The sequence below is a fragment of the Equus caballus genome, unplaced genomic scaffold, assembly GCF_041296265.1.
Source record: "Equus caballus isolate H_3958 breed thoroughbred unplaced genomic scaffold, TB-T2T haplotype2-0000440, whole genome shotgun sequence".
NCBI lineage: Eukaryota > Metazoa > Chordata > Mammalia > Perissodactyla > Equidae > Equus > Equus caballus.
Window position 1 is genome coordinate 10,582,911 of NW_027222395.1, and position 14,462 is coordinate 10,597,372.

Consider the following 14,462-nt stretch of genomic DNA (forward strand, 5'->3'; position numbering starts at 1 on the left):
ATTGAAGGATGGAGGCAGTGCTTTGTGCCTTCCACCTCTACAGCAATGGAGGGCGTGGCTGAGAGTAAAGGGGTCTTTCTGCCATTGGTGCTTTCTGACACTCTCCCAACCGTTGCACTTCGTGGTTAGTTAAAAGCCTATTGTCTCTCTCCTCCTCAGCATGTGGAACCACAATCCTATGGGCCTCATCCCCATTGCTCAAGGGGAAGATGTAGGCATTTCGTCTGAGGCGGTTTCGCAAGATGGAAACGTGCAGGATGCAGATGTCCCAGACTGGCGAGTGAAGTGCTGAAAAGAAACGGCGTTCAGCCTCCTTTGTATGAGATGTTCCCAGGACGCTGTAAGAGCACTGTGGAAAGGGAGTTTTTTCTCCACTTCCTAAAGAGCTGGAAGCAGGCCAAGATGTGGTTTGTCTCCCATTGAGGGGTGGATCCAGAACCAGTGCCTTGTGCCTTCCACCTCGAGAGCAATGGAGGGCATGGCTGAGAGCAAAGGGGCCTTTCTGACATAGCTGCTTTCCGACGCTCTCTAAGCAGTGTAAAATGGTGGTTGGAAAAAGGCATGCAGTTTATCGCCTCCTAAGCATGTGGATGCTCAATCCTATGGGAATCAGCACAGTTTCTTCAGGGGAAGATGTAGGCATTTCGTCTGAGCCGGGTTGCCCAGGTGAAAATGTGGCAGGAGCAGAAGTTCCAAATCTGCGAGTTAAGCGCTGAAAAGAAATGGCATATCAGCTGCCTTTGTATGAGATGTTGCCAGGACACAGAAAGAGCACTGTTGAAAGCGAGTTCTTGCTCAGCTTCCTAAAGAGATGGAAGGAAGATGGTCTGTGGCCTGTCGCCGCTTGAGGGGGGGAGCCAGTGCATTGTGCATTCCACATCTAGAGCAATGAAGGGCACGGCTGAGAGCAAAGGGGTCTTTCTGACATAGCTGCTTTCCGACACTCTCTCCAGCAGTGCACAATGGTCGTTGGAAAAAGGCGTGCAGTCTATCGCCTCCTAAGCACGCGGACGCTCAATCATTTGTGACTCAGCCCAGTTGCTTCAGGGGAAGATGTAGGCATTTCGTCTGAGCCGGGTTGGCAAGGTGGAATTGCGGCAGAATCAGGAGTCCTAAAGCTGCTAGTTAAGGGCTGGGAAGAAATGCCATTTGAGCTGCCTTTGTATGAAAAGTTCCCCGGTCTGCTGTAACAGGACTGTGGAAAGCGAGTTGTTTGTCAGCTTCCTAAAGAGCTGGAGGCAAGACAGTTTATGGCTTGTCTCCAATTGAAGGATGGAGGCAGTGCTTTGTGCCTTCCACCTCTAGAGCAATGGAGGGCACGGCTGAGAGCAAAGGGCCCTTTCTGACATAGGTGCATTATGACACTCTCTGACCCAGTGCACAATGGCGGTTTGTAAAAAGCCTATTGTTTGCTCCTGCTAAGCATGTGGCAGCACAATCATGTGGGCTTCGCCCCCGTTGCTTAAGGGGAAGATGTAGGCATTTCGTCTGACCCGGGTTGGCAAGGTGGAACTGTGGCAGAATCGGAAGTCCTAAAGGGGCCAGTTAAGCACTGGGAAGAAATGGCGTTTGAGCTGCCTCGGTATGAGAGTTTCCTCGTATGCTGTAACAGCACTGTGGAAAGCGAGTTCTTTCCCAGCTTCCTAAAGAGCTGGAGGCAAGACAGTTTATGGCTTGTCTCCCATTGAAGGATGGAGGCAGTGCTTTGTGCCTTCCACCTCTACAGCAATGGAGGGCGCGGCTGAGAGTAAAGGGGTCTTTCTGACATTGGTGCTTTCTGACACTCTCCCAACCGTTGCACTTCGTGGTTAGTTAAAAGCCTATTGTCTCTCTCCTCCTCAGCATGTGGAAGCACAATCCTATGGGCCTCATCCCCATTGCTCAAGGGGAAGATGTAGGCATTTCGTCTGAGGCGGTTTGGCAAGGTGGAAACGTGCAGGATGCAGATGTCCCAGACTGGCGAGTGAAGTGCTGAAAAGAAACGGCGTTCAGCCTCCTTTGTATGAGATGTTCCCAGGACGATGTAAGAGCACTGTGGTAAGGGAGTTTTTTCTCCACTTCCTAAAGAGCTGCAAGCAGGCCAAGATGTGGCTTGTCTCCCATTGAGGGGTGGATCCAGAACCAGTGCCTTGTGCCTTCCACCTTGAGAGCAATGGAGGGCATGGCTGAGAGCAAAGGGGCCTTTCTGACATAGCTGCTTTCCGACGCTCTCTAAGCAGTGTAAAATGGTGGTTGGAAAAAGGCATGCAGTCTATCTTCTCCTAAGCACGCGGACGCTCAATCATTTGGGACTCAGCCCAGTTGCTTCAGGGGAAGATGTAGGCATTTCGCCTGAGCCGGGTTGGCAAGGTGGAATTTCGGCAGAAGCAGGAGTCCTAAAGCTGCGAGTTAAGGGCTGGGAAGAAATGCCATTTGAGCTGCCTTGGTATGAGAAGTTCCCCGGTCTGCTGTAAAAGGACTGTGGAAAGCGAGTTGTTTGTCAGCTTCCTAAAGAGCTGGAGGCAAGACAGTTTATGGCTTGTCTCCAATTGAAGGATGGAGGCAGTGCTTTGCGCCTTCCACCTCTAGAGCAATGGAGGGCACGGCTGAGAGCAAAGGGCCCTTTCTGACATAGGTGCATTCTGACACTCTCTGACCCAGTGCACAATGGCGGTTTGTAAAAAGCCTATTGTCTGCTCCTGCTAAGCATGTGGCAGCACAATCATGTGGGCTTCGCCCCCGTTGCTTAAGGGGAAGATGTAGGCATTTCGTCTGAGAAGGGTTGGCAAGGTGGAACTGTGGCAGAAGCGGAAGTCCTAAAGGGGCCAGTTAAGCACTGGGAAGAAATGGCGTTTGAGCTGCCTCGGTATGAGAGTTTCCTCGTATGCTGTAACAGCACTGTGGAAAGCGAGTTCTTTCCCAGCTTCCTAAAGAGCTGGAGGCAAGACAGTTTATGGCTTGTCTCCCATTGAAGGATGGAGGCAGTGCTTTGTGCCTTCCACCACTACAGCAATGGAGGGCGCAGCTGAGAGTAAAGGGGTCTTTCTGCCATTGGTGCTTTCTGACACTCTCCCAACCGTTGCACTTCGTGGTTAGTTAAAAGCCTATTGTCTCTCTCCTCCTCAGCATGTGGAACCACAATCCTATGGGCCTCATACCAATTGCTCAAGGGGAAGATGTAGGCATTTCGTCTGAGCCGCTTTGGCAAGGTGGAAACGTGCAGGATGCAGATGTCCCAGACTGGCGAGTGAAGTGCTGAAAAGAAACGGCGTTCAGCCTCCTTTGTATGAGATGTTCCCAGGACGCTGTAAGAGCACTGTGGAAAGGGAGTTTTTTCTCCACTACCTCAGGAGCTGGAAGCAGGCCAAGATGTGGTTTGTCTCCCATTGAGGGGTGGATCCAGAACGAGTGCCTTGTGCCTTCCACCTCGAGAGCAATGGAGGGCATGGCTGAGAGCAAAGGGGCCTTTCTGACATAGCTGCTTTCCGACGCTCTCTAAGCAGTGTAAAATGGTGGTTGGAAAAAGGCATGCAGTTTATCGCCTCCTAAGCATGTGGATGCTCAATCATTTGGGAATCAGCACAGTCGCTTCAGGGGAAGATTTAGGCATTTCGTCTGAGCCGGGTTGGCAAGGTGGAAATGCGGCAGAAGCAGAAGTTGCAGATTGGTGAGTTAAGGGCTGAAAAGACACGGTGTTCAGCTGCCTTTGTATGAGACGTTCCCAGGACGCTGTAAGAGCACTGTGCAATGCGAGTGCTTTCCCAGCTTCCTAAAGAGCTGGAAGCAGGACAGTTGCTGGCTTGTCTCCAATTGAAGGATGGAGGCAGTGCTTTGTGCCTTCCACCTCTAGAGCAATGGAGGGCACGGCTGAGATCCAAGGGCCCTTTCTGACATAGGTGCATTCTGACACTCTCTGACCCAGTGCACAGTGGCGGTTTGTAAAAAGCCTATTGTCTGCTCCTGCTAAGCATGCGGAAGCACAGTCATCTGGGCCTCGTCCCCGTTGCTGAAGGGGAAGATGTAGACATTTCGTCTGAGCCGGGTTGCCCAGGTGGAAATGTGGCAGGAGCAGAAGTTCCAAATCTGCGAGTTAAGCGCTGAATAGAAATGGCATATCAGCTGCCTTTGTATGATATGTTGCCAGGACACAGAAAGAGCACTGTTGAAAGCGAGTTCTTGCTCAGCTTCCTAAAGAGATGGAAGGAAGATGGTCTGTGGCCTGTCCTCGCTTGAGGGGGGGAGCCAGTGCATTGTGCATTCCACATCTAGAGCAATGAAGGGCACGGCTGAGAGCAAAGGGGTCTTTCTGACATAGCTGCTTTCCGACACTCTCTCCAGCAGTGAACAATGGTGGTTGGAAAAAGGCGTGCAGTCTATCGCCTCCTAAGCACGCGGACGCTCAATCATTTGGGACTCAGCCCAGTTGCTTCAGGGGAAGATGTAGGCATTTCGTCTGAGCCGGGTTGGCAAGGTGGAATTGCGGCAGAAGCAGGAGTCCTAAAGCTGCGAGTTAAGGGCTGGGAAGAAATGCCATTTGAGCTGCCTTTGTATGAGAAGTTCCCCGGTCTGCTGTAACAGGACTGTGGAAAGCGAGTTGTTTGTCAGCTTCCTAAAGAGCTGGAGGCAAGACAGTTTATGGCTTGACTCCAATTGAAGGATGGAGGCAGTGCTTTGTGCCTTCCACCTCTAGAGCAATGGAGGGCACGGCTGAGAGCAAAGGGCCCTTTCTGACATAGGTGCATTCTGACACTCTCTGACGCAGTGCACAATGGCGGTTTGTAAAAAGCCTATTGTCTGCTCCTGCTAAGCATGTGGCAGCACAATCATGTGGGCTTCGCCCCCGTTACTTAAGGGGAAGATGTAGGCACTTCGTCTGACCCGGGTTGGCAAGGTGGAACTGTGGCAGAAGCGGAAGTCCTAAAGGGGCCAGTTAAGCACTGGGAAGAAATGGCGTTTGAGCTGCCTCGGTATGAGAGTTTCCTCGTATGCTGTAACAGCACTGTGGAAAGCGAGTTCTTTCCCAGCTTCCTAAAGAGCTGGAGGCAAGACAGTTTATGGCTTGTCTCCCATTGAAGGATGGAGGCAGTGCTTTGTGCCTTCCACCTCTAGAGCAATGGAGGGCGCGGCTGAGAGTAAAGGGGTCTTTCTGCCATTGGTGCTTTCTGACACTCTCCCAACCGTTGCACTTCGTGGTTAGTTAAAAGCCTATTGTCTCTCTCCTCCTCAGCATGTGGAACCACAATCCTATAGGCCTCATCCCAATTGCTCAAGGGGAAGATGTAGGCATTTCGTCTGAGGCGGTTTCGCAAGGTGGAAACGTGCAGGATGCAGATGTCCCAGACTGGCGAGTGAAGTGCTGAAAAGAAACGGCGTTCAGCCTCCTTTGTATGAGATGTTCCCAGGACACTGTAAGAGCACTGTGGAAAGGGAGTTTTTTCTCCACTTCCTAAAGAGCTGGAAGCAGGCCAAGATGTGGTTTGTCTCCCATTGAGGGGTGGATCCAGAACCAGTGCCTTGTGCCTTCCACCTCAAGAGCAATGGAGGGCATGGCTGAGAGCAAAGGGGCCTTTCTGACATAGCTGCTTTCCGACGCTCTCTAAGCAGTGTAAAATGGTGGTTGGAAAAAGGCATGCAGTTTATCGCCTCCTAAGCATGTGGAAGCTCAATCATTTGGGAATCAGCACAGTCGCTTCAGGGGAAGACGTAGGCATTTCGTCTGAGCCGGGTTGGCAAGGTGGAAATGCGGCAGAAGCAGATGTTGCAGATTGGTGAGTTAAGGGCTGAAAAGACACGGTGTTCAGCTGCCTTTGTATGAGACGTTCCCAGGACGCAGTAAGAGCACTGTGGAATGCGAGTGCTTTCCCAGCTTCCTAAAGAGCTGGAAGCAGGACAGTTGCTGGCTTGTCTCCAATTGAAGGATGGAGGCAGTGCTTTGTGCCTTCCACCTCTAGAGCAATGGAGGGCACGGCTGAGATCCAAGGGCCCTTTCTGACATAGGTGCATTCTGACACTCTCTGACCCAGTGCACAATGGCGGTTTGTAAAAAGCCTATTGTCTGCTCCTGCTAAGCATGCGGAAGCACAGTCATCTGGGCCTCGTCCCCGTTGCTGAAGGGGAAGATGTAGACATTTCGTCTGAGCCGGGTTGCCCAGGTGGAAATGTGGCAGGAGCAGAAGTTCCAAATCTGCGAGTTAAGCGCTGAAAAGAAATGGCATATCAGCTGCCTTTGTATGAGATGTTGCCAGGACACAGAAAGAGCACTGTTGAAAGCGAGTTCTTGCTCAGCTTCCTAAAGAGATGGAAGGAAGATGGTCTGTGGCTTGTCGCCGCTTGAGGGGGGGAGCCAGTGCATTGTGCATTCCACGTCTAGAGCAATGAAGGGCACGGCTGAGAGCAAAGGGGTCTTTCTGACATAGCTGCTTTCCGACACTCTCTCCAGCAGTGCACAATGGTGGTTGGAAAAAGGCGTGCAGTCTATCGCCTCCTAAGCACGCGGACGCTCAATCATTTGGGACTCAGCCAAGTTGCTTCAGGGGAAGATGTAGGCATTTCGTCTGAGCCGGGTTGGCCAGGTGGAATTGCGGCAGAAGCAGGAGTCCTAAAGCTGCGAGTTAAGGGCTGGGAAGAAATGCCATTTGAGCTGCCTTGGTATGAGAAGTTCCCCGGTCTGCTGTAACAGGACTGTGGAAAGCGAGCTGTTTGTCAGCTTCCTAAAGAGCTGGAGGCAAGACAGTTTATGGCTTGTCTCCAATTGAAGGATGGAGGCAGTGCTTTGTGCCTTCCACCTCTAGAGCAATGGAGGGCACGGATGAGAGCAAAGGGCCCTTTCTGACATAGGTGCATTCTGACACTCTCTGACCCAGTGCACAATGGCGGTTTGTAAAAAGCCTATTGTCTGCTCCTGCTAAGCATGTGGCAGCACAATCATGTGGGCTTCGCCCCCGTTGCTTAAGGGGAAGATGTAGGCATTTCGTCTGAGAAGGGTTGGCAAGGTGGAACTGTGGCAGAAGCGGAAGTCCTAAAGGGGCCAGTTAAGCACTGGGAAGAAATGGCGTTTGAGCTGCCTCGGTATGAGAGTTTCCTCGTATGCTGTAACAGCACTGGGGAAAGCGAGTTCTTTCCCAGCTTCCTAAAGAGCTGGAGGCAAGACAGTTTATGGCTTGTCTCCCATTGAAGGATGGATTCAGTGCTTTGTGCCTTCCACCTCTACAGCAATGGAGGGCACGGCTGAGAGTAACGGGGTCTTTCTGCCATTGGTGCTTTCTGACACTCTCCCAACCGATGCACTCCGTGGTTAGTTAAAAGCCTATTGTCTCTCTCCTCCTCAGCATGTGGAACCACAATCCTATGGGCCTCATCCCCATGCTCAAGAGGAAGATGTAGGCATTTCGTCTGAGCCGGGTTGGCAAGGTGGAAATGCGGCAGAAGCAGATGTTGCAGATTGGTGAGTTAAGGGCTGAAAAGACACGGTCTTCAGCTGCCTTTGTATGAGACGTTCCCAGGACTCTGTAAGAGCACTGTGGAATGAGAGTGCTTTCCTAGCTTCCTAAAGAGCTGGAAGCAGGACAGTTGCTAGCTTGTCTCCAATTGAAGGATGGAGGCAGTGCTTTGTTCCTTCCACCACTAGAGCAATGGAGGGCACGGCTGAGAGCAAAGGGCCCTTTCTGACATAGGTGCATTCTGACACTCTCTGACCCTGTGCACAATGCCGGTTTGTAAAAAGCCTATTGTCTGCTCCTGCTAGGCATGCGGAAGCACAGTCATCTGGGCCTCGTCCCCGTTGCTGAAGGGGAAGATGTAGACATTTCGTCTGAGCCGCGTTGGCAAGGTGGAAATGTGGCAGGAGCAGAAGATCCAAATCTGCGAGTTAAGTGCTGAAAAGAAATGGCATATCAGCTGCCTTTGTATGAGGTGTTGCCAGGACACAGAAAGAGCACTGTTGAAAGCGAGTTCTTGCTCAGCTTCCTAAAGAGATGGAAGGAAGATGGTCTGTGGCTTGTCGCCGCTTGAGGGGGGGAGCCAGTGCATTGTGCATTCCACGTCTAGATCAATGAAAGGCAGGGCTGAGATCAAAGGGGTCTTTCTGACAGAGCTGCTTTCCGAGACTCTCTCCAACAGGGCACAATGGTGGTTGGAAAAAGGCGTGCAGTCTATCGCCTCCTAAGCACGTGGACGCTCAATCATTTGGGACTCAGCCCAGTTGCTTCAGGGGAAGATGTAGGCATTTCGTCTGAGCCGGGTTGGAAAGGTGGAATTGTGGCAGAAGCAGGAGTCCTAAAGCTGCGAGTTAAGGGCTGGGAAGAAATGCCATTTGAGCTGCCTTTGTATGAGATGTTCCCCGGTCTGCTGTAACAGAACTGCGGAAAGCGAGCTGTTTGTCAGATTCCTAAAGAGCTGGAGGCAAGACAGTTTATGGCTTGTCTCCAATTGAAGGATGGAGGCAGTACTTTGTGCCTTCCACCTCTATAGCAATGGAGGGCCCGGCTGAGAGTAAAGGGGTCTTTCTGCCATTGGTGCTTTCTGACACTCTCCCAACCATTGCACTTCGTGGTTAGTTAAAAGCCTATTGTCTCTCTCCTCCTCAGCATGTGGAACCAAAATCATATGGGCCTCATCCCCATTGCTCAAGAGGAAGATGTAGGCATTTCCTCTGAGCCGGGTTGACAACGTAGAAAAGTGCAGGAAGCAGATGTCCCAGACTGGCGAGTGAAGTGCTGAAAAAAACTGGCGTTCAGCCTCCTTTGTATGAGATGTTCCCAGGACGCTGTAAGAGCACTGTGGAAAGGGAGTTTTTTCTCCACTTCCTAAAGAGCTGGAAGCAGGCCAAGATGTGGTTTGTCTCCCATTGAGGGGTGGATCCAGAACCAGTGCCTTGTGCCTTCGACCTCGAGAGCAATGGAGGGCATGGCTGAGAGCAATGGGGCCTTTCAGACATAGCTGCTTTCCGACGCTCTCTAAGCAGTGTAAAATGGTGGTTGGAAAAAGGCATGCAGTTTATCGCCTCCTAAGCATGTGGATGCTCAATCATTTGGGAATCAGCACAGGTGCTTCAGTGGAAGATGTAGGCATTTCGTCTGAGCCGGGTTGGCAAGGTGGAATTGCAGCAGAATCAGGAGTCCTAAAGCTGCGAGTTAAGGGCTGGGAAGAAATGCCATTTTAGCTGCCTTGGTATGAGAAGTTCCCCGGTCTGCTGTAACAGGACTGTGGAAAGCGAGTTGTTTTTCAGCTTCCTAAAGAGCTGGAGGCAAGACAGTTTATGGCTTGTCTCCAATTGAAGGATGGAGGCAGTGCTTTGTGCCTTCCACCTCTACAGCAATGGAGGGCACGGCTGAGAGCAAAGGGCCCTTTCTGACATAGGTGCATTCTGACACTCTCTGACCCAGTGCACAATGGCGGTTTGTAAAAAGCCTATTGCCTGCTCCTGCTAAGCATGTGGCAGCACAATCATGTGGGCTTCGCCCCCGTTGCTTAAGGGGAAGATGTAGGCATTTCGACTGAGGTGGGTTGTAAAGGTGGAACTGTGGCAGAAGCGGAAGTCCTAAAGGGGCCAGTTAAGCACTGGGAAGAAATGGCGTTTGAGCTGCCTCGGTATGAGAGTTTCCTCGTATGCTGTAACAGCACTGTGGAAAGCGAGTTCTTTCCCAGCTTCCTAAAGAGCTGGAGGCAAGACAGTTTATGGCTTGTCTCCCATTGAAGGATGGAGGCAGTGCTTTGTGCCTTCCACCTCTACAGCAATGGAGGGCGCGGCTGAGAGTAAAGGGGTCTTTCTGCCATTGGTGCTTTCTGACACTCTCCCAACCGTTGCACTTCGTGGTTAGTTAAAAGCCTATTGTCTCTCTCCTCCTCAGCATGTGGAACCACAATCCTATGGGCCTCATCCCCATTGCTCAAGGGGAAGATGTAGGCATTTCGTCTGAGCCGGGTTGGCAAGGTGGAAACGTGCAGGATGCAGATGTCCCAGACTGGCGAGTGAAGTACTGAAAAGAAACGGCGTTCAGCCTCCTTTGTATGAGATGTTCCCAGGACGCTGTAAGAGCACTGTGGAAAGGGAGTTCTTTCTCCACTTCCTAAAGAGCTGGAAGCAGGCCAAGATGTGGTTTGTCTCCCATTGATGGGTGGATCCAGAACCAGTGCCTTGTGCCTTCCACCTCGAGAGCAATGGAGGGCATGGCTGAGAGCAAAGGGGCCTTTCTGACATAGCTGCTTTCCGACGCTCTCTAAGCAGTGTAAAATGGTGGTTGGAAAAAGGCATGCAGTTTATCGCCTCCTAAGCATGTGGATGCTCAATCATTTGGGAATCAGCACAGTCGCTTCAGGGGAAGATGTCGGCATTTCGTCTGAGCCGGGTTGGCAAGGTGGAAATGCAGCAGAAGCAGATGTTGCAGATTGGTGAGTTAAGGGCTGAAAAGACACGGTGTTCAGCTGCCGTTGTATGAGACGTTCCCAGGACGCTGTAAGAGCACTGTGCAATGCGAGTGCTTTCCCAGTTCCCAAAGAGCTGGAAGCAGGACAGTTGCTGGCTTGTCTCCAATTGAAGGATGGAGGCAGTGCTTTGTGCCTTCCACCTCTAGAGCAATGGAGGGCACGGCTGAGATCCAAGAGCCCTTTCTGACATAGGTGCATTCTGACACTCTCTGAGCCAGTGCACAATGGCGGTTTGTAAAAAGCCTATTGTCTGCTCCTGCTAAGCATGCGGAAGCACAGTCATCTGGGCCTCGTCCCCGTTGCTGAAGGGGAAGATGTAGACATTTCGTCTGAGCCGGGTTGCCCAGGTGGAAATGTGGCAGGAGCAGAAGTTCCAAATCTGCGAGTTAAGCGCTGAAAAGAAATGGCATATCAGCTGCCTTTGTATGAGGTGTTGCCAGGACACAGAAAGAGCACTGTTGAAAGCGAGTTCTTGCTCAGCTTCCTAAAGAGATGGAAGGAAGATGGTCTGTGGCTTGTCGCCGCTTGATGGGGGGAGCCAGTGCATTGTGCATTCCACGTCTAGAGCAATGAAGGGCACGGCTGAGAGCAAAGGGGTCTTTCTGACATAGCTGCTTTCCGACACTCTCTCCAGCAGTGCACAATGGTGGTTGGAAAACGGCGTGCAGTCTATCGCCTCCTAAGCACGTGGATGCTCAATCATTTGGGACTCAGCCCAGTTGCTTCAGGGGAAGATGTAGGCATTTCGTCTGAGCCGGGTTGGCAAGGTGGAATTGCGGCAGAAGCAGGAGTCCTAAAGCTGCGAGTTAAGGGCTGGGAAGAAATGCCATTTGAGCTGCCTTTGTATGAGAAGTTCCCCGGTCTGCTGTAACAGGACTGTGGAAAGCGAGTTATTTGTCAGCTTCCTAAAGAGCTGGAGGCAAGACAGTTTATGGCTTGACTCCAATTGAAGGATGGAGGCAGTGCTTTGTGCCTTCCACCTCTAGAGCAATGGAGGGCACGGCTGAGAGCAAAGGGCCCTTTCTGACATAGGTGCATTCTGACACTCTCTGACGCAGTGCACAATGGCGGTTTGTAAAAAGCCTATTGTCTGCTCCTGCTAAGCATGTGGCAGCACAATCATGTGGGCTTCGCCCCCGTTACTTAAGGGGAAGATGTAGGCATTTCGTCTGACCCGGGTTGGCAAGGTGGAACTGTGGCAGAAGCGGAAGTCCTAAAGGGGCCAGTTAAGCACTGGGAAGAAATGGCGTTTGAGCTGCCTCGGTATGAGAGTTTCCTCGTATGCTGTAACAGCACTGTGGAAAGCGAGTTCTTTCCCAGCTTCCTAAAGAGCTGGAGGCAAGACAGTTTATGGCTTGTCTCCCATTGAAGGATGGAGGCAGTGCTTTGTGCCTTCCACCTCTATAGCAATGGAGGGCCCGGATGAGAGTAAAGGGGTCTTTCTGCCATTGGTGCTTTCTGACACTCTCCCAACCGTTGCATTTCGTGGTTAGTTAAAAGCCTATTGTCTCTCTCCTCCTCAGCATGTGGAACCACAATCCTATGGGCCTCATCCCAATTGCTCAAGGGGAAGATGTAGGCATTTCGTCTGAGGCGGTTTGGCAAGGTGGAAACGTGCAGGATGCAGATGTCCCAGACTGGCGAGTGAAGTGCTGAAAAGAAACGGCGTTCAGCCTCCTTTGTATGAGATGTTCCCAGGACGCTGTAAGAGCACTGTGGAAAGGGAGTTTTTTCTCCACATCCTAAAGAGCTGGAAGCAGGCCAAGATGTGGTTTGTCTCCCATTGAGGGGTGGATCCAGAACCAGTGCCTTGTGCCTTCCAGCTCGAGAGCAATGGAGGGCATGGCTGAGAGCAAAGGGGCCTTTCTGACATAGCTGCTTTCCGACGCTCTCTAAGCTGTGTAAAATGGTGGTTGGAAAAAGGCATGCAGTTTATCGCCTCCTAAGCATGTGGAAGCTCAATCATTTGGGAATCAGCACAGTCGCTTCAGGGGAAGACGTAGGCATTTCGTCTGAGCCGGGTTGGCATGGTGGAAATGCGGCAGAAGCAGATGTTGCAGATTGGTGAGTTAAGGGCTGAAAAGACACGTTGTTCAGCTACCTTTGTATGAGACGTTCCCAGGACGCTGTAAGAGCACTGTGGAATGCGAGTGCTTTCCCAGCTTCCTAAAGAGCTGGAAGCAGGACAGTTGCTGGCTTGTCTCCAATTGAAGGATGGAGGCAGTGCTTTGTGCCTTCCACCTCTAGAGCAATGGAGGGCACGGCTGAGATCCAAGGGCCCTTTCTGACATAGGTGCATTCTGACACTCTCTGACCCAGTGCACAATGGCGGTTTGTAAAAAGCCTATTGTCTGCTCCTGCTAAGCATGCGGAAGCACAGTCATCTGGGCCTCGTCCCCGTTGCTGAAGGGGAAGATGTAGACATTTCGTCTGAGCCGGGTTGGCAAGGTGGAAATGTGGCAGGAGCAGAAGTTCCAAATCTGCGAGTTAAGCGCTGAAAAGAAATGGCATATCAGCTGCCTTTGTATGAGATGTTGCCAGGACACAGAAAGAGCACTGTTGAAAGCGAGTTCTTGCTCAGCTTCCTAAAGAGATGGAAGGAAGATGGTCTGTGGCTTGTCGCCGCTTGAGGGGGGGAGCCAGTGCATTGTGCATTCCACGTCTAGAGCAATGAAGGGCACGGCTGAGAGCAAAGGGGTCTTTCTGACATAGCTGCTTTCCGACACTCTCTCCAGCAGTGCACAATGGTGGTTGGAAAAAGGCGTGCAGTCTATCGCCTCCTAAGCACGCGGACGCTCAATCATTTGGGACTCAGCCCAGTTGCTTCAGGGGAAGATGTAGACATTTCGTCTGAGCCGGGTTGGCCAGGTGGAATTGCGGCAGAAGCAGGAGTCCTAAAGCTGCGAGTTAAGGGCTGGGAAGAAATGCCATTTGAGCTGCCTTGGTATGAGAAGTTCCCCGGTCTGCTGTAACAGGACTGTGGAAAGCGAGTTGTTTGTCAGCTTCCTAAAGAGCTGGAGGCAAGACAGTTTATGGCTTGTCTCCAATTGAAGGATGGAGGCAGTGCTTTGTGCCTTCCACCTCTACAGCAATGGAGGGCACGGCTGAGAGCAAAGGGCCCTTTCTGACATAGGTGCATTCTGACACTCTCTGACCCAGTGCACAATGGCGGTTTGTAAAAAGCCTATTGCCTGCTCCTGCTAAGCATGTGGCAGCACAATCATGTGGGCTTCGCCCCCGTTGCTTAAGGGGAAGATGTAGGCATTTCGACTGAGGTGGGTTGTAAAGGTGGAACTGTGGCAGAAGCGGAAGTCCTAAAGGGGCCAGTTAAGCACTGGGAAGAAATGGCGTTTGAGCTGCCTCGGTATGAGAGTTTCCTCGTATGCTGTAACAGCACTGTGGAAAGCGAGTTCTTTCCCAGCTTCCTAAAGAGCTGGAGGCAAGACAGTTTATGGCTTGTCTCCCATTGAAGGATGGAGGCAGTGCTTTGTGCCTTCCACCTCTACAGCAATGGAGGGCGCGGCTGAGAGTAAAGGGGTCTTTCTGCCATTGGTGCTTTCTGACACTCTCCCAACCGTTGCACTTCGTGGTTAGTTAAAAGCCTATTGTCTCTCTCCTCCTCAGCATGTGGAACCACAATCCTATGGGCCTCATCCCCATTGCTCAAGGGGAAGATGTAGGCATTTCGTCTGAGCCGGGTTGGCAAGGTGGAAACGTGCAGGATGCAGATGTCCCAGACTGGCGAGTGAAGTACTGAAAAGAAACGGCGTTCAGCCTCCTTTGTATGAGATGTTCCCAGGACGCTGTAAGAGCACTGTGGAAAGGGAGTTCTTTCTCCACTTCCTAAAGAGCTGGAAGCAGGCCAAGATGTGGTTTGTCTCCCATTGAGGGGTGGATCCAGAACCAGTGCCTTGTGCCTTCCACCTCGAGAGCAATGGAGGGCATGGCTGAGAGCAAAGGGGCCTTTCTGACATAGCTGCTTTCCGACGCTCTCTAAGCAGTGTAAAATGGTGGTTGGAAAAAGGCATGCAGTTTATCGCCTCCTAAGCATGTGGAAG